This window comes from Lissotriton vulgaris, chromosome 3_2 (genome assembly GCF_964263255.1).
Source record: "Lissotriton vulgaris chromosome 3_2, aLisVul1.2, whole genome shotgun sequence".
NCBI classification, from domain to species: domain Eukaryota; kingdom Metazoa; phylum Chordata; class Amphibia; order Caudata; family Salamandridae; genus Lissotriton; species Lissotriton vulgaris.
The window spans coordinates 19,130,580-19,151,919 of record NC_141690.1 but is presented as its reverse complement, the minus strand read 5'-3'; positions in this window follow the sequence as shown (position 1 = coordinate 19,151,919).

Below are 21,340 nucleotides of genomic sequence, written 5' to 3'. Positions count from 1 at the left end.
TCGGGCTGGTCTGTTCCCATGAGGCACAGGGTCAAGGCTGATTTGCATATGGCCATGTCTGAACTGGGGTGGTGTGGAGTGCAAAAAAACTATAGATTTAGGCCCAGATCTCTGTACTGGGGTGTATGTATGACATTTTTCTGCATTCTGTCCATCAACTGTTGTTTTTGCATACGTCACCCGGAGTGGGATGGGTATGCTCAGACATGAGTCCCATGCTCTCCACACCACTGGAGTCAAGCTATCCTGACTGATGACAGCTGATAGCCAGAAACCAGTCCTAGGATGCTTGATTCCGGTCCAGGAAAGACATGGCTTGGCAGGTCGGGCTGGACTGTTCCCATGAGGCATAGGGTCAAGGCTTATTTGCATATGGCCATGTCTGAACTGGGGTGGAGTACAAAAAAACAATAGATTTAGGCCCAGATCTCTGTACTGGGGTGAACGTATGACATTGTTTTGCATTCTGTCCATCAACTGTTGTTTTTGCATTTTTCACCCTGAGTGGGATGGGTATGCTCAGACGTGAGTCCCATGCTCTCCACACCACTGGAGTCAAGCTAGCCTGGCTGATGAAGTCTGATAGCCAGAAACTGGTCCTAGGATGCTTGATTCCGGTCCAGGAAATACATGCTTGGCAGTTCAGGCTGGACTGTTCCCATGAGGCACAGAGTCAAGGCTGATTTGCATATGGCCATGTCTGACCTGGGGTGGTGTGGAGTGCAAAAAAACGATGGATTTAGGCCCAGATCTCTGTACTGGGGTGAATGTATGACATTTTTCTGCATTCTGTCCATCAACTGTTGTTTTTGCATTTGTCACCCCGAGAGGGATGGGTATGCTCAGACATGAGTCCCATGCTCTCCACACCGCTGGAGTCAAGCTATCCTGGCTGATGATGGCTGATAGCCAGAAACTGGTCCTAGGATGCTTGATTCTGGTCCAGGAAAGACATGGCTTGGCAGGTCGGGCTAGACTGTTCCCATGAGGAACAGGGTCAAGGCTGATTTGCATATGGCCATGTGTGAACTGGGGTGGTGTGGAGTGTAAAAAAACTATAGATTTAGACCCAGATCTCTATACTGGGGTGAATGTATGACATTGTTCTGCATTCTGTCCATCAACTGTTGTTTTTGCATTTGTCACCCCGAGTGTAATGGGTATGCTCATACGTGAGTCCCATGCTCTCCACACCACTTGAGTCAAGCTATCCTGGCTGATGACGGCTGATAGCCAGAAATCGGTCCTAGTATGCTTGATTCCGGTCCAGGAAAGGCATGGCTTGGCAGTTCAGGCTGGACTGTTCCCATGAGGCACAGGGTCAAGGCTGATTTGCATATGGCCATGTCTGAACTGTGGTGGTGTGGAGTGCAAACAAACAATGGATTTAGGCCCAGATCTCTGTACTGGGGTGAATGTATGGCATTGTTCTGCATTCTGTCCATCAACTGTTGTTTTTGCATTTGTCACCCCGAGTGGAATGGGTATGCTCAGACGTGAGTCCCATGCTCTCCACACCACTGGAGTCAAGCTATCCTGACTGATGACAGCTGATAGCCAGAAACCAGTCCTAGGATGCTTGATTCCGGTCCAGGAAAGACATGGCTTGGCAGTTCGGGCTGGTCTGTTCCCATGAGGCACAGGGTCAAGGCTGATTTGCATATGGCCATGTCTGAACTGGGGTGGTGTGGAGTGCAAAAAACTATAGATTTAGGCCCAGATCTCTGTACTGGGGTGTATGTATGACATTTTTCTGCATTCTGTCCATCAACTGTTGTTTTTGCATACGTCACCCGGAGTGGGATGGGTATGCTCAGACATGAGTCCCATGCTCTCCACACCACTGGAGTCAAGCTATCCTGACTGATGACAGCTGATAGCCAGAAACCAGTCCTAGGATGCTTGATTCCGGTCCAGGAAAGACATGGCTTGGCAGTTCGGGCTGGACTGTTCCCATGAGGCATAGGGTCAAGGCTTATTTGCATATGGCCATGTCTGAACTGGGGTGGAGTACAAAAAAACAATAGATTTAGGCCCAGATCTCTGTACTGGGGTGAACGTATGACATTGTTTTGCATTCTGTCCATCAACTGTTGTTTTTGCATTTGTCACCCTGAGTGGGATGGGTATGCTCAGACGTGAGTCCCATGCTCTCCACACCACTGGAGTCAAGCTATCCTGGCTGATGAAGTCTGATAGCCAGAAACTGGTCCTAGGATGCTTGATTCCGGTCCAGGAAATACATGCTTGGCAGTTCAGGCTGGACTGTTCCCATGAGGCACAGAGTCAAGGCTGATTTGCATATGGCCATGTCTGACCTGGGGTGGTGTGGAGTGCAAAAAAACGATGGATTTAGGCCCAGATCTCTGTACTGGGGTGAATGTATGACATTTTTCTGCATTCTGTCCATCAACTGTTGTTTTTGCATTTGTCACCCCGAGAGGGATGGGTATGCTCAGACATGAGTCCCATGCTCTCCACACCGCTGGAGTCAAGCTATCCTGGCTAATGATGGCTGATAGCCAGAAACTGGTCCTAGGATGCTTGATTCTGGTCCAGGAAAGACATGGCTTGGCAGGTCGGGCTAGACTGTTCCCATGAGGAACAGGGTCAAGGCTGATTTGCATATGGCCATGTGTGAACTGGGGTGGTGTGGAGTGTAAAAAAACTATAGATTTAGACCCAGATCTCTATACTGGGGTGAATGTATGACATTGTTCTGCATTCTGTCCATCAACTGTTGTTTTTGCATTTGTCACCCCGAGTGTAATGGGTATGCTCATACGTGAGTCCCATGCTCTCCACACCACTTGAGTCAAGCTATCCTGGCTGATGACGGCTGATAGCCAGAAATCGGTCCTAGTATGCTTGATTCCGGTCCAGGAAAGGCATGGCTTGGCAGTTCAGGCTGGACTGTTCCCATGAGGCACAGGGTCAAGGCTGATTTGCATATGGCCATGTCTGAACTGTGGTGGTGTGGAGTGCAAACAAACAATGGATTTAGTCCCAGATCTCTGTACTGGGGTGAATGTTTAACATTGTTCTGCATTCTGTCCATCAACTGTTGTTGATGCAGCCTATGCCACTCCACTTCACAATCTTGATCCCTCCAGAAGCAGTCTCAACTTGTGTGCCATTAATGTTATTCCTCACCTTGGAGAATTCAAGCATGAGGCCAGTCATGTGTATCCTCTATAATAATGGATATCTGAGTCTGCCATGTTGGCAGATATGTGAATGTTCCTACTTTCTCTCTGCCGTTGCTATTTTTTCATATGCTAACTGCCTACTAACTGTGAGATATCGATAAGTAGTCTAGTTTCATATCCATGTTACCGTTCCTTAAGCCTGAAACCATCACTGTGAATGGCTTACAAAAAACTGGAGCAGACAGAGGGTTGCAGTAGTATTGAGTAAGCCAAGATAACGTTTTACAGAAGATAGTGTCTTCAACGGATATGACCTATGTTGGAAATAACCAACTTTTGTATGGTATTCCCCCATATTTGTGTCTTCATTTGCTGAACCCATTTTTGTTAGTCATAGTAATCAGCTAATCAGTGTTAAAATGCTTGTTCTTTCCCTTTTATCCATGATAAAATTGGCATAGAAATAATTGGCACATTTAATTTACTTGTAAGCCCCTAGTTCATGGTACTGAATGAGCCGTGGGCCAACAAATTAAATGCTAAAAGTGAACTGCAGCACTCATTGTGCCATCCACTAAAGGTAGCACTGTAAAACATGTCTCTGGCCTGTCATTGCAGCTTAAGTGGGCAGTTTAAAACTGCCATGTAAACCTGGCAAAACAAAACTTTTCTCTGGCCTGCACCTTCCTTTTTGATACTTAAAAGTCACCTCTAAGGAATGTCAAATTGTCCACATGGTGGGATGCATTGTATTTAAACTTATACATGCCCTACCACAGAAAAATCTCCAAAGCCATGTTTCACTGTAGCAAGGCTGGCTCTCCAGAGGAAAACACTAGGTTAGATTATAGCACCTTACAATGCTCCATTCCAGTTTGAGAGAAGCTAAAAAATTATTCAAGGGCTTATCTCAAAGTAAACTAAAATCAGACTTCATGGAAAAGTTGGATTTGAAAAAAATACTATATTCGAAAATGCCACTTTAGAAAGTTGTCATTTTCCTGCCTAAGGAAAAATTTGTCTTTTTGCAAGTGTTCAGTGTCACCTGACTGGTGAATGGTTCCCCTGTGGTGAGATGTGGATTGGTCCCGGACAGTGGACAAAAGGCTTTGGTTTGGGGAGGTGTTATTCTTCCTTCAACAGGATGGCCTGGGGAGGGAAGGTATGCCAGGCCCTTCCTGACCTTCAAGTGGTGACTACCTTGTCATTGGCTAATGCAGCTCACACATAGGTCTTCTTCCCTTTCTCCTCCTGATCAATTTGGCTCAGACCTCAGTGGGAGTTGGGAGCTACCCCATAACTGGTTCTGAGGGACCACAAGAGAGGTTTCTCCTTATCATAGCTGACCTCTGAGCGGACAAGGGAGCTTTGACCAGAAGAAGAAGAGTTTTCCAATGTTGAATGTAGGTAGACAAGCACACAGTGGGATAGCTTACGGTAAAACACACATGAAGTGCTGCAAAAGTGGGTAGGGTGACCCCCTGGGAACTTTTACTCCCTTGGTTAGTGAGTGGCCCGGAGTTTGCATACCCACGGTCTAGCACTGGGCATGAAAGAGGCATCCTCAGTACTCCTCTTAGAATACTCTTGCACCTGTGAAGATCAAAGGAAGAACTGCTCTGCTGTCTGAATCTTAAAAGAAGACTGGACCTGAACACTTTGAACCCAGGACCTCTGAAGTGAATCCAATAGTCAGTTGGCTAATCTCCTGTTTGAGCTATATGGACACAGCAAGCTTCCAGAAGCAGTTCCTGCAACTGCCCAGCTGACTAGTTCCAACTGGATCTGCCCCAGATCCAGCTGCTGGCCTCTGCTAGACTGAGTCTTGACCCCCCAAGTGTTGTCATTGAGGTCCTTGTTCCTTGGTTGTTGTCAAAATGAACTCCTACGGTTTTCTCAAACGTGGGACTGAGAAACTTTTTATCAACTTTTTGCTCTAATAACCGACAACGGACAAGGACCAACCTGTCACGCTAGTCCAATAAAGGTACATTGCAGCTGGGCCAAAGATCCAGGTTGCCCCAGTTATTTTCATCTCCACAGCACCAAATATGATCCGGCGGTACTTAGCGTAGAAGGTGTCCGGCCTTATGGAGCCCTCTTCGGCTATAGCTTGCTGCCTTGCTCCACTGACGACTTTTGACTTCCATTCTAGAGACTTAGGGCCAGATGTAGGTAAATTTTATTTTCCGACCTCTTAAATACCGAGTCATACCGACTCGGTATTTCAGAGGTCGGAAAATAAAAGTACCGAGATGTAGGTAAATGCAGATGTGCAATTACCGAATCGGAAACAGTCGGTATTTTCCGATGCGGGAAATACCGACCAGTTAATGCCCATTCATTCCTATGGGCTTTGAAGCCCATAGGATTGATTGGGCATTTACCGGTCGGTATTTACCACATCGGAAAATACCGACTGTCACAAGGGTGCAGGGGGTGTCACTTTGACACCCTCTGGCACCCCCAAAAGAGGCTCGGGTGCCATGTGGCAGGCAGACCTGCCCTAAGGGCAGGTCTGCCTGTCATATGGCATAGGTGTGCATGCACACATGTGCATGCACACCAGAAACGGTATTTTACCATCAAGTAGTATTTGATGGTAAAATACCGATTTTGTACTGCTTGTGGGACTCAGAAGAGTCCCACCTACATACCAATTTACCGGAATCCGTAATGATACCGACTCGGTATTTTACATACTCGGTAAATTTACCTATCGGTAAATTTACAGAGTCTGTAAAATACAGGGACCTACATGTCAAATTGCTCTTACCGGTCGGTAACGGCCGAATTCGGCCGTTACCACCCGGTAAACGCCTACCTACATCTGGCCCTAAGCTCCATATTTAGATCTCGGCAGACGGGTGTCTCAGTTACAACGGTGACGGATATCCCATCCGCCAAAATATAAATTGAGGTTCCGTGACAATTGTAAGTGGTGTTTTCGACTCGCACGAATATGGTCGAGTCTGGTATCTATGAACCGCAAATGACGAGTTTAGTGGGTGTACGCAGTTTCGTTGTGCTAACCTAAATCGTTCGTCTGTTACGTGGGTATTTCTACCTGTACCCACGGGTTCCATCTTAGATACGGCATCCATTTTGTCTCTTGCCCTCAAGTAGCCAGCGAACGGACGTTGTCCGCTTCGCGACCCTGGGACTCCCAAGATATTTGCGGAAGACACATGTCCTTTGTAAGTGTCTTTATGATGAGGGGGATGCTACTGTAAAGCAGATGGCGCCGCTCGAGGCTCATCTTGCCGCACGGACTTATTGTCTCAGCCGTGCATCTCATTAGGCACGTCCCTTTGATGCCTGTATCTTGTGTTTCTCGATACCTCCCCTTTTACACCCTTTCCGATTTCCCCACTGTCTCCGTCTTCCTCTACACCTGTTCTTGTTCCTATTTCGATCTGTTTATTACCGATTGGAATGCACTAATGTTGGGAAGATGGGTTTTACAGTTGGGAACCGCCAAATGTTTCCGCACTTATGTTCCGGACTTTGTGTGTTTCAAAGTGACCAAAAGAGACCCCTCTGGGGGATGATTGTGGGAACCGGGTCATAAACTTTTGTGTTCAATGTAACTCTATGGGGAAATTGTGTATAAAAGGAGCGACTCACAGAACCAATTTGAAGCAGTCTCCCCAAGTTGCACGTGTGTTACTTGTCGTGACTTCTGTGTTCCCTGCAGTAAATAAACCTTGAATCTTTGACGCCGAAGGAAGTGTCCCGTGTCTCTGTGATTCCTACGCCGGAGCAGGTTACCCACGAAGGTTTCAGGTGTTGTGCCCTGGCACCGCTGGGTTCTAAATAACCCAGTCCTTCAAAATCCCATAGTATATTTTGAGATTTATATTTTGGTGGACAGGATATTCATCACCGTTGGGACGGAGTAACCCGTCTGCCGAGATCTAAATCATGCCCTCAGTCCTAAGGAAAAACTTTTCACCAGGACGAAGATGGTCTCTATATCTGACCCATGCTCGATCACAGTCAACGTTAATTTTTGACTTTGTCCCAGTCAACTGCAACCAGTTTGTACTTAACACTTTTTGGCACTATTTTGAACCTTAAACTTTAAAAATTCATAACTCTGGTTCTACTTATAGGGCTTTCTTGTATTTAATAAAATGTACCCTATTTTTCTAAATTGGTTTGCAACTTTTCTTGTGTTGCGTTTTCACTTAATTAATGTTGGAGTACTGCATAAGTACTTTACATATTGGCGCTGAGTTAAGCCTGCCTGCTTTTGTGCCAAACTACCGGAAGGTCAAGAATAGGTTTATTTATTTACTTTTTTGCTTTACAGTGTCTCACTGTGGAACTTTTAAACTCATACACACAAAATCCCTATTATTCACTAGGGGGGGGACAAGAGGCTGCAGGGTAATCAGGGTGAGCTGGTCTCCAAGTAAATAGGTACACATAACAGGAAGCTACCCTGAATGAGTGTCTGATTCTAACGAAAAAAGGAGGAGGAGGCACACTACGCCTTTCTCAGTGTGGTGTTGGGCATATCACAAAAATGTAAGGGCTGTCCTCACACACCACCAGATGTCATGCTTCATCATCTGCAGTCCTTGTTCTCTAAAAACTGCATTTGATAGACAGCGGGCCTTTACCTGGACACAGGGAGGCACTTCTACAGCTAAATGGGGCCCCTTGCAGTTTGGTGAGTGAGTGATTAAAAATGTATGCAAACTCCACATAATATTTTATTGGAGTGGGATTTGCTTAATATTAAAACTAAGGGTGGAGACACAGGATTTAGTGCGCCATCCCCATCAGTGTCGTCAACATGTTTCTGCCGTCATGGCCAGGAGGGTCCATAGCATTCATCAGGATGTGAAAAAGAGGGCTCCTATCCAGACTGAGATAACTCTACTTTGAGACTTCGTTATCTGTAAAGATAAAGGTTTACCACAGTGTCAAATACATCTTAAATACCGGGAAAGAAATGAAGAATCAGACATTGTATCATAAAAAACATTACAATGCATGTGGGTGTGGACACACGTGTCACTGCAAACGTGGTGCACATGAAATTGAATACTGTGAGTCCAGCACACAATCTTACCCCAAGTTAGGGGTTGGGATGGGATAGAAGGACCCCTGTAGTCACACTCTGAAATCATAGAAAAAGAAAATTTCCTATTGTTTAGTGAATCAGGCTGTTAAATTCACCCTCAACTAAACATTCATACTGACTTGGGAAACATGCTCCAAGGGTTAGGAAGCTGCGTTTATCACACCCACACATCCATCATATACACCCTCTTACTACATCAAGGTGCGTCCCTGGTGGTGCTCCTATGGCCTGTCATCGTCTCTTCTCTGCTGGTGAGAAGATGCTGATCTGCGCGCGGATTATAAAGGTGCCCAAAATGAGGATTAAATGTGATCCAGTATGAACAAGCACTACGTGTGTTGTAAATCGGTATCAGCTGTGCACACTGCCATCTCAGTTGTGCGCTGCGCTCAAGTAAGTCGACATGGTTTTGCTGTCTCTACGCGCTGCCTGACTACCACGTCATAGGCTAAACACTGCCTCATTTGGGAGTGTTCGAAGGCCGAGATCCAGTCACGTTAAAGTGGGCGTGTCTCAGTGTGCAAACGCATGATGTTTAATGTTAAAATATTAATAACTAGCGGAGCACCAATATGGGGAATACGCTTGAAGGACGTGATGTATAGCTCCATGCGGGCAAAGTCATATCAGCGGCAGGTATTTGAATTTGTAATCTGTAAAGTCAAAAATAAAGTTTATAAAATATATATATATATATCAGCGCCAGGCTGAACTGATTGTAAAGTTGCCAAGAGAGAAAAAGGAATTTAAAAACAGGCATAATAACTATAGTGTACACCAAGTAACAGAGGACCATGTTACGGATCGTTGTGTAGTAACGACATGTGGTATATTGTGAGAGGTGCGCAGGTAGGTAAAGCCTTCGCGGTTGTCAGTGTGTGGTTCGGAACTTGTTATAAATTATGATTTAGCTATTTTGGGCAATTTTACAGACCCTAAAATAGGTAGAGACTCACACCATCCGCATGTTTAGTCGGTTTTCATGCTCCATTAATATATCCATATAATGGGGCAATCTGAGTTCCCCAGTTGGTGGAGTTTTTGAGAAACAACTGTTCAGGTGTTGGCTGACTGGCTAGGTCATTCGATATGAAGCCATGGGATTTCGTCGTTGAGGCCTATTTCCAATTATCTCAGATGGTATTGCCAGCATTGTTCTCGAATTCGGAGTTTCCTTTGTATGTTCGGTATGTCGGGTGCATTTTCTCCAGGATAACCCATTCCAGGTCTTTATCACAGTGGCCTTGTGCCAAATAGTGGTGTGTCAGCTTGGTGTTGTTCTTTTTGCATCTGATGGTGCTGCGATGTCCGTTGATTCTTGTTTGGAACATCCATAGTGTCATACCCACTTAGAAAAGGTTGCAAGGGCATTTGATCAAATAAACCACATTTTCGCTAATTCAGTTTGTCAGATTTCTCAAAATCCAAGGTTTTCCTATGTGTATGTCAACTTCCTTTGTATGATGGGTGTATTGACATGCCACACAGTTCCCACATGGGTAGTGGCCAACTGGACTTGAATGGTCCAATGGGGTTTGTTGGGTCTGGACCGGTTGCAGTGATGTTTTCGCATGAACTAGCTCATCATAGATGTTCGAATGTCTCTTAAATGCAAACAGAGGTGCTGGCCATTGTTTCCCTGCTCCATTGAGTATGCGCCAGTGCTTTTGTATTATGGTCTGGACTTTGTCAGAGATTGGGGTGTACGTGGTAACACATACAACCCTGTCATTATCCTGTTTCTCATGGTGTTCCAATAGGGCCTCTCATGGTTAATACGGGCCCTTTTCCTTGCCCCGGTAACAAATTTCTTCAGATAATGGGGTTGAATCAATTTGTCCTCCAAGATTTGGGATTAGTTGTCATATGCCTCTTGGAGGAGCAGTTCCTCCTAAAGCAAAGGAATGGTCCCACAATGAGGTCCTGTTTCAGTGACCTCGGATGGAAGCTTTCGTATATAAGCAGGCTGCTCTTATCCGTTGCTTTGTTGTGGACTTTCGCTTTAATGCCCTCTTCGTCCAGGGTGATGACCAGGTCCAAAAATACAGCATTTATCTTGTTAATGGTGTATGTGAACTTGAGATGTTCATCCCTAGTGTTCACGTATTCAGTAAATTCTGTCGCTTGTTGTTGATTCCCATGCCAGATAATAAGGACGCTCTCAATATATCTATGCCATAACTTTGGTTGTTGTTTGAAGGGGTTTTCCTGGCTGCATATGTGGTCATCTTCAAATTGATGTACATAGAGGCACGCCATACTGGGAGCAAGGGTGCTTCCAGGGACGTGCCCCTGATTTGATGGTAGATGGTATCATCATATTCAAAAAAATTCTCAGAGCCATTTCCTCGCATTCCATAAAAAAGTGCATGGGGTAAGGAATTGCCAATCTCTTTCCTGTAGGATGTGCTCAACTACCGCTAACGTACATCTTTGAGGCATACTCATGTATAGGGCTTCCATGTCCATAGTAATTAGCTAGTCTTCATCAAGGTTAATGTCCATGTCTTTGAGAAGACATAAGACATCCTTAGTGTCTTTTAGATACAATGCCGATGTTTGAACAATGGGTTTCGGGAACCAGTCGCAAAATTGCGACAAGGGTTTCAGCACTGAACCAATATCAGACACAATTGGTCTTACTGGTGGTGGGTTCTTGCTCTTGTGTTTTTTTGGGCACAGAGTAGAATCTTGGAGTGCGTGGGGCCTCACTCACAAGGAATTCTGCTTCATGCTTTGTGATCTAGTCATTGGCGAGGCCTTCCTCAACCAGGGTCTTGATCTCGATGGTGAGTCTTGGAGTGGGGTCGGTAGTTGTGATCTTGTAGCTATTCTGGTCTGATAGGAGACGCATGCATTCTGAATTATATTTATGTTTGTCCATCACAATGATGGCCCCTCCCTTATCTGCTGGTTTTATGACAAGCTGTATATTCTTCCAAGTTTTCTAGTGCTATCCTTTCTCTGTATCTAAGATTCGGAAAGCCTTTCTTGTGTTTACAGTTGATGGCACTCATTCAGGGTAGCTTGTTGTTGTGTGTACCTATTTACCTAGAGGCCAGCTCATCCTGATTACCCTGTAGCCTCTTGTTCCCTCTCTAGTGAATATTAGGGATTTTGTGTGTATATGTTTGAGTACAGCCTTCAGCTGTGGGTGCTTATTAGGGGAACTACATTATAAGTAACTGCGCACTGTACTCATTAACAGAATTAAGACAACTGATTAATTCTTACCAACCCCTGTAGTCATCAACATGGATCCTGCAAATGAACTGGCTCTCGACAAAGCCACTATTGCCGAGATCTTAAGAACACCATCATTATTAGCGGACACAGTAATTACACAAACACTTAAGAATTCAGATTAATGGAAAGCACTCGCAGCGAGTGAGAAGGAACAGGTCTGCACTGTGCTCCATGGCACCTTCATGACTCAGTATCTGAGAAACAACTGTGCAACGAGGGGACTCATAGTAACTAACGAACCACACATCTTCCTCAACAACAAAGACTACCAAAAAAACTGGTCTTATATTGTATGGAAGTGCACCAAAGACTGGCTTTTACTTATTAATACAGCAAGGAAACTAGCAGATCTCCTACTAGTGGATATACAAACAAGTGAGAACAATTTAAAAACCACAGTACACATCTCTGTTTTCAAAAAGAAATTGGAAGAGATCAATAACCAACATAATGAGTACAAAGAATATCTGACACAATCTAAATTGAAGGCCCTCTCTCTATCAAACGTGGTTTTTAGAGAGCGAGGACTGCCGATGATGAAGCCTGACACCGGGTGGTGTGTCAGGACAGTCCTTAAATTTTTGTGATATGCCCAACACCACACAGAGAAAGGCGTAGTGCAACTCCTTTTCCTCCTTATTTGTTAGAATCAGACACTCATTCAGGTTAACTTCTTGTTGTGTGTACAGACTTGTAAACTCCACAGCGAGGCACTGGACCAAGGATGATTTTTTAATTCATCAGTTTGGATTCAAGGAAATGTATGTGGAAAATGGCACCCCATCAACTTTTTTCTGTTTTATTATGGTAGCTAATGTTATATCAAGGAGTCATGGGTGAAAATGTGGTCTTGGGGAAAGGGGAAGAGGGTGAGCTAGTGATGTTGTGTTCCGTAAAGATAGGATGCATATTATTAGTGTTGATTTCTTCGGCCATGGTAGACGTTTTTTAGGCCTAAACAGTATCAAACTTTTTTGGGAACATATAGAGGATGATATCCCAGGACTGCATCATAATATTTCCATTTGTATATAGTGTGATATGTCGCTTCTCATTATGGTAACCAAAGGAAGTAAATATTTTGTCCTTTAAGAGTTATTTATGTTCTTTGTTTTTTTGGAACCAAGTCTCAAAATATGGTATTCGTCCATGAGTAAAGTTTCTTACTTGGCCGTCAATGCTTGGTGTGTGTGATATTTGAGGTTAGTGTTGGATCGACCAGGAGCAAATAGAATCCCTGAAATCTTCCATGTATGTATCCTAGCATGCAATATGATGGTTAGCTTTCTATGGAAATATAATGTGTTAACTATTGATCTTGAGAACAGATTCAGTGTAGGATAGCTGACAATCAGTATAGAGAGAAACTACAATAGTAAGATGTCAAATTTGATGTAAACGGTGTGCATCAATATAACTTTGCATATAGTTGACAGCACACAAAGGAGTGATTTCACACTTTATTCAAAATCATCATGAGTGTGAATAACATATAGGAAAACAAATCAGATTTATGTGCAAAATCAAATTTCCGGGAAAAAGCACTCAAGGTGCAAATAAATGTTTGATGCAAAATCTCCATTGGTGAAAAGTAAGCAAAGACTCTGGTATACAATTCATGAACAAAATGAGATTAAGGTGCAAAATCACATTTAGGTAGAATTTGTACTTTGGTGCAACATTATCCTTAGCATGAAAATAATTTAGGAGCACAAATCACATTTAGGAGAAAATGTCCTTTGGTGCAACACCAACAGCAGTGTAAAAACATTGATAGGTCCAACAACATTTAGGTGCTATATCACCTTTTGGTGCAGGGTCACATTTAGGTGCAAAATCACCACTGATATAGAAGTGAGGTAGCATACACTTGTACAAAATCACTCCGTACAGATAAAAAACCCAGTAGTTAGATGTTGCAATAGGTGCAGTGCTGTAACTAAACTTGTGAAGGCCCCCCTTCAAAGTGCATGGGGGGCAGCACACTCCAGACCCAGTCAGGGGTGCTAAGGCCGGTCTGTGCACAGTGCTGGGGGTGCCCCCCTGGAACAAGGGGCTGCAGGGCGATTGTTACGCAACTGATTAGGTGTAAAAGATGTGCTTGGTATGACATCATATTTTGTTGACAGCACCTTGATGTGTAGAATCACCATACATGGTTGTGAAAAATCTTTAGGAGCACAAGTCACATATAGGAGAAAATTCAAGAGGCAAAATCACCCGTTGTGCAATGTCAAAAGAAGTTTCTTAACACTTTTATAGGCAGGAATCACAATTAGGAGGAAAAAGGCCTTTAAACTCAAAATCAGAGTTCTGTGTGAAATCAGCCTTTGTGCAACATAATTAGTAGTGTGGTGTAAAACATGGTCATAGGTATGACATTACATTTGGTTGACAGCACCATGATGTATAGAATCACCATGCATGGAAATCACACTATGGAGAAAAAAACACTTTACACTCAAAATCAGATTTATTGCAAACGGAGCAGGAGAGTAGCATCAAATTTAGTGCTAGATCTTTCATAAAACACATAAATGTGTTAGTAGGATGTCACATTCAGTGTACAGTAGTGTGAATAAATATGACATCACACTGACAGGTGCAAACTAACCCTTGGACATCAGCATGACAGTGAAAAACATTTGTGATCCCAAATACATCTATAGCCAGATACAGTAAGATATTTGTTCAAACAAGTGGTCGCAAATAGAGACTCTTCTTTTTGCAAACAGTCCCCCAGATTCATCATGCATCCATTCTGCGAATTCCAAATAGCGAAAATTACCGAATCGCTATTTAGAATTCGCAGAATGGGATGCATCATCAAAATCGGAAACAAAGTGTGATTCGCAATTGCCTGCAATCGCCGTATGCAGTTTTCCTTAAATCGCTATTAATTCGCAGAATCGCCTGCTTCCCAAACCGAAATTGCGAATTCCGCAATTACAGAAATCGCAAATAGCGATCTCTCAGATTGCGAGATCGCAAAAACAGGAATTCGCATTTTGAGCACAATGATGACATCACAACCAGGAAGTAGGCAGCTCAATGACTCATTTGGAACACAGAGCTGGATTGAGGAGGAGGCACAGCACTGAGCTCCAGGAGACACACCCTGCAGACCCAAGACAGGACACACATTGCAAGCACAATGTCCCAGGATGCAGCAGGAGGCAGTGAAACTGGCAGGAAGAGGAAAATCAACTTCTCAGAACAAGAGTTGGAGTACTTGATTGAGGGGGTCAGCAAGGACCATGACAAGCTTTTCGGAAAGCTTTCCAGGAAGGGGGCCAAGGCTGACAAAAGGCGCATCTAGCTGCGCATCAGGGCGAAGGTCAATGCCATAGGAGTGACCCAGCGGTCAATCGATGACCTCAAGAAGAGGTGGTATGACATCAGAGGTCGTGCCAAAGAACGCATTGCGGAGAGTCTGGGGGAGAGAGCGGCAACGGGAGGAGGAGAGTCCACAGTTGCGGCTAACACACCTCTCGAGGACTTGGAGGAGGACACCATCAACCCTGCAGCCTGCGTGGGGATCACTCAGCTGGACACCTCCCGAGACACTCACCAATATCAAGGTAAGAACAATGCAAGTGCGATCCCGTACCCTAACAATGTCCATGCCTCCATAGCCAGCCATTTGGTAAACCCAGTAATGCAGTCCCTGACCATCACAAATGCCCAATTGCATTGTGGGACCTGTAGTGTGACAATGTGCCCTGATAGCCACACACATCCTAAACATTCAAGTGAAACATACCCCTAAAGCTAGTCAGGGGATGCACGTCTGCATGCATGTTGCTACATCCCAGGTGCCAGAATCATATCATTAATCATGCATTCATTCACATCACAAGTGCCGCAGATGCAGAGACCACAGACAGCGAGGCACTTCATATTGCGGAGACTCCGGATGAGATGGAGGGAGAAAGCCAGACAGCCCCAGCACCTGGACCGTCACCTGCACCTGCACCTGCACCAGTACCAGCACCTTCACAAATGCGCCTGGCCACCCCTGCAGACACAGGAGCAGTTCCACCACCCCAGGCGTCACCCATGGCAGTGGATCAGACCCCACCGCCACCCAGGAGGCAGACACGCCGCAAAGCCACTGTGCGGTCCCAGGCAAGCGGCCGGTTGAGGCAGCAGTGCACTGTGAATACACGACAGGGAGCAACAGGCCCAAAATCTAGAGCTCGGAATAGAGTCCCGGATGCTAGCTGTGCACCGCAAGCAGGCACAGCACATGGCAGCCATGCAGCTGCAGTTATACAAAACTGTACGCAATATTAATCAGCTGATGGAAAGTGTGCAGGAGCTGACGGCTGCAGTGAAGCAAAATAACCAACTGATGGTGTCACAGCAGGACATCACCCGCCGATGCCACCGCCAGCTGCTGACTAGGCTGTCTGCATATACCCGGTCAAACCACATCATAGAGAACTCAACATCACAACTTTCGCTCAGGTCGCTGGCCATGCAGCTACAAATGGTGAAATGCTGCCAAGATGTAGGAAGGGCCATGGAGCAGGTTACCACCGCAGTTGAAAATCAACGGGTGTGCGGCCATGACCATGCAAGAGGGGGGGTGATGATGCCATGATGCCAGTGAGGGCACATCGAGCCTGAGCAGCCTGTCTGTGCAGGTGCAACCAGAAAGGTGCCGCAGTACCAGGCCCAGTGCTGCATCCAGGCCGGACACTCCTGACGTGGAGTCGGCGAGGCGACAGGGTGCGTCCGGCAGGAGGCGCCAGTGACTGAGTTACGGCAGTGCCATTGTGATGAAACCACGCACGCCAGCCCTGCACACAGGTGCCTGTGTGATGCAATACAGTTGTAATTTTTTTGATGAATCAAACCACATCTATAGCTTGTAGAACATAAAAAATAATTTTATTTTGAACACAAAACTTCCCCATGTCATTAATTCATGTGGCATGCATGAGTGCAATGCTGTGTGAGGGGTATGGGTGCACTAGAAGTAGTTCATTCTGATGTAGCTACGGCGCCTGTGTCCTTCAGCAGGATTCTCCCCGCGTGCATGATGCACATGTGCAGGTGGCCGGTTGTCCCCCTCAGACTCACTACCAGACACCTCCACAGGTATCCTCCGCTTGGTGGCAACATTGTGGAGTATGGCACACACGACGGCAATGCGGCAGCAGACCTCAGGCTGGTATTTGAGGGCACCGCCAGTCTTGCGGAGGATACAGAAGCAACTCTTTAACATGCCAAAAGTCCGCTAAATGACATTTCTTGTGTGCATGTGCGCTGCATTGTAACGCCGTTCCTGTGGTGTAGCAGGGTTGAGGTATGGGGTGAGGAGGTATTCACGGAGGCCATAGGCGCTGTGACCTGAAGGATATGAGCAGAAGGTAGGTGCCTGTTATGCGCAGCAACATGGTCTTGACATACTGTATGTGGGCATGTGTACTTACCTAGGAGATGTCCTACGCCAAAATCACCCCTGGCCAAGCGGGTGCGTATGCCACTGTGCCGGAAGATGAACAAATCATGCGTGCTCCCCAGGTATTGTGCCACAATGTCGGTGATGATGTTCTTTGCATTGCAGACCATCTGGATGTTGAGTGAGTGGTATGACTTGCGGTTCCGGTACATGTATTCGGTCTCAGCGGGAGAACAGATGTGGATGTGGGTGCAGTCGATGCAGCCAATTGCATGGGGGAACTGGGCGGTGTGATAGAAGTCCAGTTTTGTTTGTGTTAAATCATGTTCGGTTGTTGGGAAGGAAATGTAATAGTGGATCCGGCTCAGCATGGCGTCCAGGAAACTCTGTAGGCAGCGTGACAGAGTACTCTGTGATATTCCCCCTGCATATGCGACTATCCCCTGGAAGGTTCCGGAGGCCAGGATGTGCAGGCAGCACAGGACCTGGACATGTGTGGGCACGGCGTAAGTCCTCCGTGTTGGGTGCTGCATCAGGGGGTCAAGGTCTCTGATGAGCTTCATTTTCATTGCCCCATTTAGCCTGTATTTTGAGTAGATCTGCTCCTGAGTCTGGCCCAGGAGTGTAATGCGAAGCCGGTAAATGCGCTCCTGGATCCTGCGTCGATTCTGGGCTGCAGCCTGGAGCCTCGGCCGCCTTGCCAATGATGTAGAGACCTGGCAATCTGATTTTCCTCATGCTCCTACTGAGTCTCCTTAAGTGTGTTTGTTTGACCCTACACCTGTCTTGTTTGCAATTTTTTTTTCCTATTGGCCTTCATGGTTACCACCTGGTTTAGCTTCTCCTTTAATTGCGACTCCTTATCAGTGATTTTTGACATTTTCGCTAATTGCGATGTATGATGATTTTCAATTGAGATTTAATTAGCAAATTCACAAATATATAGCGAAATCGCAAATATATTTCGAAATCGCATTTATATTGCAATTTCACAAAATAAATCGCAAAAAATGTGGGAAATCGCTGTTACGGAATCGCAATGTGGGTTGGCAATTGGTTTTGCGATTCTTTATTTTGCGAAATCGCTATTTTCTGCTTTTGTAGTTGATGAATTGCAGGAGCAGAAATTGCAATCGCAATCGCTGTTTCGCAGCGATTGCGATCGCTATTTCGCTTAATGAATCTACCTGAGTATCTTTTCTTTGCGAACTGGCTCGTGTATGAAGCGTTAGCTCGCAAAATACACAATTCAGGTCAATCTCTGCCTGATCTGCTTATTGAAAATTAATTAGGAAGGTTACATTGGACATATAGTCACAACCAACCGGTTATGCTTCGCCCACGCTCTTGCTTTCCTTCATACAGGTGGGAGGTTTTAGCTCAATCTTCCACCGTCTGCTAGAAATGCGATTACTGCCTCGGGTCTGGCTTCGATGGCTGTTCCCAGCCCAGTACAGCGTTTAGAAAAAGCCCATCATTCGTGCAGCAATACCCGCTCATTAGGGAAACACCATCAGGACATCTTTGCCCTCCTCTCTGATAAACCTGTTGATCTTTTTTCATTACCGAGTTCTGGCTGAATGAATTTTCAAACCCAGTAGTGGAGAAGGCCATCCCAGAGGGAAATAAGATCTCCAGCGCTGACCGTAAAAGTGGTAGAGGTGGTGGTGTGGCAGTCATCTATGGGGATAATTTGACTTTTCATCACAGCGAGGTCTTGCTGTCGGGATAGGGTGAAATCTTGGACTTTATTATTAGCATTTCTCCTCAATCTTCGCTGGGTGGAACACTAGTCTATAGGCCCCCCGGGTGGCAGGGCTTTCTTCAAAGCCTTGGAGGACGTTATCATCCCCTGCTCTTTAAGGTTTACCCACTATCTCCTTCTTGGGGACCTTAATATTCATCTAGACCAGACTGATGTAGGGTCTACCCAGGAATTCTTGGATTCATTAAGCCTGGCTCAGCTTACCCAGTGGGTCATATTACTGATCATTGTCGTGATCACATTTTGGACCCCATTTGCTCCAACTTCCCCATTATGGTCGAAGATCCTCTTCCGGTGCCCTGGTCCGACCATTTCCTGTCTTATTTTTCCTGGGCCTCAAAGGGCAATAATCCTGCGGGACAGGTTCGACATTGCCCTGCCTCTGACAAAATCGACCTTCTGACTTTCAGCCAGACTCTGGCTGAGTCAAGACCAGTTCTTCCCACTGACCTAGATGGAGCGCTGGCTAGTTTTTCTGGTTGGAACACACGGGTGGTAGATCTACTCTCTCCTCCTTCTGTTCATCGGTGGGCCAAGGAGTTCCCCTCAAAACCTTGGTTCTCGCCTGAACTTACAGCGCTGAAGCAGTAATGCAAAAAATTGAAACAATGCTGGCAGAAGGATTACTGCCCACTGGCGAAGCTGAAGCTTAGGAAAGTTCAGGAAATGTATTACACCACCAGAGCGCATGCTTAAAGCCTTTACTATGCGGATTGCATTGATTCAGCCAGAAATAACTCTAAGGAAATGTTTTCCATTGTCCAAATCTTTCTGGCTCCAAAAGTTTTTTTCTTTTTTTGCATTTAGAAGAGTTAAGATCTCTGGACCTTTTTGCTCACCCCCCACACTTTATGTCCACACCAGCCATCTCTTCCCTCTCATCTCACTCATCCCAACTCCCCCTTTTGCCCATTATTCTTTTCCACATGATCCCTGCGCATCTTCATACTCCTCATTTTAGTCCTCCTCCCTCAAAAGTTTACCCCTCTCCCTTATTTTGTCTCTATTATCACTCTTCCTGCCCTTTCACTTTGACCCATACCACCCTGTAATTTTGTTATCTTTAATCCTTGGCTCTCGTACACTTCGGTGTTTTTACATTTTCGTTATGGTCATTATTGCATACCGTGTACTTAAATTTTTCCTCAACTCGCCTGAATTCATTATAGTAATACTGTTATGTTATGCTTATATTGATGTTTCCTTATAAAGCGCTCTGATACCCTAGGGTCCAGCCAGTGGTATATAAAACATTTTAAATAAATAAATACATACATAAATAAATAAATAAATAAATAAATAAATAAATAAATAAATAAATCAATAAATTAGGCTCCCTGCTTTGAACGCCTGGTGCGAGAAACTTTCAAACTTTTTCATTGACAAGATTTGCCCTATTCGGATGTTGTTTACCATTCGGAATCAGGCTATGGTTGTATCCTCGCCTTCTTCATCCTCTTCCCTGGTGAATTTTACACCCATCAATTTGCCGGACTCACAGGATTCTTATGGCCATGAAATCGGGTTCTCCATCCAACCCCTGTGCAGCTAGGCTTTTGGCTTCAGTCGCAGCGACAGTTAACCGTGAAGTCAACAGGCTAATTAATTTGTCCCTTCAGGAGGCTCTTGTTCCGGTGGCAAGGAAACAGGCTAAGATTGTGCCACTCTTAAAACAACCATTGTGGATCCAGTGGACCCTGTGAGCTATCGTCCTATCTCTCTTCTACCGAGTGTGGCTAAAATCTGTGAGAAGGTCGTCAGTAAACAACTTACCGATTACATCGAAAGCTCGCGCTTACTCCATCCAGCCCAATCTAAGTTCAGAGCCTCGTATAGCACTGAGTCTACTTTATTTGAAGTTTCTGAAGCTATTTGAGATTGCTTTGACACTGGCGGAAGGGCAGCCCTGATTTTGCTGGACCTCTCAGCAGGATTTGATACCATTCCCCATTCTTTGCTACTGGCTCGTTTGGCGGACATAGTTATTTTGGGTATTGTCTGGTGCTGGTTGAAATCCTTTCTGGATGGTCATTCGCAACAGGTTTGGCTTCCTCCATTTGCATCCCCGCCACAGTTGGTGACCACTGGATCTTCTTTGAGCTCCCTTCTTTGAGCTCCCTTCTTTTTTACATTTACGTCACTCCCTTGGTTTGGCTGGCAGAGGATCTAGGAGACTAAATTATTGCGTACGCTGATGATACTCTGCTTCTGTTCACTTGGGGCAAATCGAGTATCTCTGAGGCGATAAACTGTCTGGCAGCAGTCTTTCATTGGCTTTCCTTAGTGCAGCTAATGTGCAATGAAGACAAATCGGAAATCCTCCTTTATGGGAATTTCCCTCCCCAGTTTAGAGATACACTCTGGCCAACTGACTATCATTTGCCTTCCTCTTTAGGACAACCCGCTAAGAACCTAAGGATCTGGTTTGAAGAGAACTTGTCCTTTTGCCATTCAGATCAAGAAGCTTGCTGGGAACTGGTTTGGGATATTTAAATCCCTTAGGAAATGTCTCCCGCTTCTCGACCAGGGCTGCCAATGAAAGGTCACTCGGGCGTTGATATTGTTGCGTATTGACTACGCCAATGCTTTGTACATTGGTTAACTGGGCTACATTCTCAACAGATTGCAGGTAGTCCAGAATGCTGCACATACTTCACTGGCTGCCTGTTGCAGAA